Source organism: Lactuca serriola, chromosome 7 (assembly GCF_051521515.1).
Source record: "Lactuca serriola cultivar US96UC23 chromosome 7, Lser_US96UC23_V15, whole genome shotgun sequence".
NCBI classification, from domain to species: Eukaryota; Viridiplantae; Streptophyta; class Magnoliopsida; order Asterales; family Asteraceae; genus Lactuca; species Lactuca serriola.
Window position 1 is genome coordinate 53,621,591 of NC_136414.1, and position 3,585 is coordinate 53,625,175.

General features: G+C 32.6%; 1 pseudogene; it reads right to left on the reverse strand.

Moving 5' to 3' along the window:
• Window positions 1–880: 880 nt before the first annotated feature.
• Window positions 881–2,581, reverse strand: LOC145063624 (monolignol oxidoreductase AtBBE-like 15 pseudogene; annotated as a pseudogene).
• Between the last annotated feature and the right edge of the window lie 1,004 nt (window positions 2,582–3,585).

Sequence of the window (3,585 nt, forward strand, 5' to 3'; positions counted from 1 at the left end):
GCATGTGGCTTGATATGGAGGAAGCGGTGTATTTGCTATTCTGCATCATCACAAACAAACTTCCATTCCCTTCATTATAATAATATCCAGGAATAATAAAATTATTTTAATAATAATATTATTTAAAAAAAACATGGATGCAATGTGCACACAATGAGCATGTTCGACAAGCAAAAAGTAAGCAAAAGCTATACCTTTTATTTGTTTACGTGTTTACCAAAACTAGTTCGAAACTTCTAAAACATGTAAAATTACACAAAAAAAAGTTTATCTAAAACATGCCATTGATTTAAAAAATGGTAATTAAGTCGGTTTGCAAAATTTTAAAAGCAATTTTTATTAAGGTTGTGTTTGGCGTTCCATAGCTAGCTGAAAAACTAGTTTATTTTTCAGAGTTTTTTTAAGTTGTCATGTTTGGCAAACCAAAAAGTAGCTTATAAAGTAGTTTTTTAAAAAGCTATTTAGACTAGTTTTTTAAGAACATTTTTAAAAATTTCCAAATATACCTTTTATTAATTATAAAAACACATACTTTTAAATGTCCTTTTATGTTATTTCATATTTTTCAGCTAGCTTTTTAGCTAGTTTTATCAAACGTCATTTTTTATCGGTTAGTTTTTCAGCTATCAGCTAGATTTTTAGCCTTTCAGCTATTAGCTAGCTTTTCAGTTAACAACTAGTTTTTCAGCTAGCACGCCAAACATAGCCTAAACTTGAAATAACTTTTGGATTTAGAGCTTTCTATTTTAGCTAAAATCTAGAAGCTCTTACTACCGAACAAACTTTATTTTTTTAATTTGAATTTTTTCTTAAAATCTAAAAGCTAAAAGCTCCTAAAAAATGCATGTATAACACACCCCATATGTATAATTTTGCTGCATTGAATGTCAAAATGGTTTAAATAAAATACCAATAATAGTTTCACAAACTGACCATTATTTAGATTCATGACATTAAACCCATTATTTATTCTAACTATATGGTTTCACAAGTTTGTCACTTAAGAACAGGGATGCTCTGTTCATGACGGAAGAAGTTTGAAGGGTCAAACTTGCTCTTAATTTTCCTCAACTTAGAAAAGTTATCTTTAAAGTAGTTAATTCCCCAATTAACATTACTTTCTCCATTTATTCCAAGATCAAGATCTCTATAATTCACATAAGCTTCTCTTGGGGACTTTGAAACATACTTTGTCATATACTCATAAACCTTCCGATTCATACTTACATACTTGTCCTCCATTCCAGAATCCATCCACGAGCTATAGTACTGAATCTTAAAAAGAATTCCGTTCCTATGCGGAAACGGAATAGATGATTCCGAAATCTTGCTCATGATTCCGCCGTACGGGTTCCAAATGATAAAAGGACTTCCTTCTTCCAACATTATTTTCCATAATCCTTCTAACCCCGATTCCGGTATCACTTCCTTCACAAAATCCGATTTTGCTTTGAAATAATTCAAAGACCTCGGTTTTCCATCAAGGAGGACAGATGGCGGGGTGTTTAAAGGGTACGCCCCGATAAACATAACCGACTCGATCCAACTCATTTCGATAAAATCCTCCTTTTTTACTCCCAATTCCGGAAAACCCGCATTCATAATCTCCAACAGTCTGTCTCCCCTACCGAGAAACAACGCTTGATAAGTTGTACTTAGTGTTTTATCACTTGTACGACTAATAAAGGCTCTGACAAAAAGATCCTCATCGAAATTTGGTGCCACTTGTTGCCATTTGTAAAGAATCTTGGTAGCGCCTTGTTCCAATGTTCTTGGAACGTTGAAAACAGTGACAGTGGCAGGTACAGGTACAAGTTTGAGTTTCCACGAAACAATAATTCCAAAACTACCCCCACCACCACCGCGTATTGCCCAAAAAACATCCTCCCCCATCGATTTTCGATCTAAAATCTTCCCATTTGCATTAACAATTCTCACGTCTATCACGTTATCCCCCAAAAGCCCGTATTTTCTCATCAACGACCCGTACCCGCCTCCCGACACAAGTCCGCCCACCCCCAAACTCGTGCAAATACTCCCCGGAATCCCAACCGTTTTGCTCTTCTCCGCCACCCGATAATAAACCTCACCGATTGTGGCCCCCGCCTCAACCCAAACGGAATTATCCGCCAAGTCAACGTTGACTGCTCGCATCTTTGACAAGTCAATGACAACAAACGTGGGACCCGTAACCGATGTATAGGACACTCCTTCATAATCATGCCCACCACTTCTTATCCGAATATGAATCCCGAGTTTTTTAGCACAAATAACCGCGGATTGGATGTGGGATTCGTTTGATGGGGTGAAAATGGATTCGGGTTTTGGGGTTGATTGGGTTGTGAATCTGAGATTTATGGCCCGGGAATTGAGGATTGAGATGAAGTTAGTGTCGTTTTTGGTGAAGAAAGAGTTGGGGGTTTGGATGTTCGAAAGACATTGATGGAAGGTTTCTTGAATTTGTTGTGAAGATGAAAATGGAGTTAGTGATATAAGAAGTACGAGAATAAATCTTAAGGAAGGCATTTTTTTTCTGCATGTCTTGAATGGGTAGATGGGTGCTTCAATTTATATTTACTTAGGTTTGATGAAATCAATGCAGGAGTTTGACATTTTACTCTTTATGACGTTGGTGTCGTTAAATTTTTGCTATGTTTAGAGTATCTCCAAACCATAACGGCACACTTGCAATGGTCAAAAAAATGGATCGAATAATACCAAAAAAAGTATATAACTAGTATATCTTTTGTAATTCATGCAGATTATTAAAATCATTATCTATATTAAATATTTTAAAAATATGTATGTTTTTGTTATATTAACTTTACAAATTGTATGTCCATAAAATTATAACAAAATATTTTTCCGTATATGATTAGCTTTAATTAATTGTAATTTTATTAAATCAACTTTTTATGATATATATATATATATATATATATATATATATATATATATATATATATATATATATATATATATATATATATATAACACCATGTATTTATAGAAATATTAAAAAGATATATGAAAAAAATAAATATTTATTGGTCGTCTTCTATTAGATTTTTTTTGAACGGCAATATGTTAAAAACAACTAGCTAGGTGGTAGAATATTACAAAATATAAAAATGATTCCATTAGATATACGTTGATTTTATGTGTTATTATAACCATCACATTGATGACTCATTGGATAATGAGATAAGGTTTGGGCTTCCATATGGAGGGTCTCAAGTTCAAATCTTGAGGTTTCAACGAGGGTTTGGCTTAGACGGAATAATATAGCATCACTTGAAGATGAAAAGCAAGACGTTCTGTATCTTCATCAAAGGATGAACCACCTCTAGAAAGCCGATACTAAAAACGAGAAATGCATGTGTTATATATATGCTATGTGTATTGTAAGATATATATGTCAATTATAAGTTTTTATAAAAAAATGTCACGGTCTTTTATATTTTAAAACATATTTAAAATTTTAAATAAATTAAAACCATATAAATTATTTTTTATTTTTAATGATCAATTAATATCATCTAATAGATAACATAATATTACAACTAATAAGTATTATATTTAAAT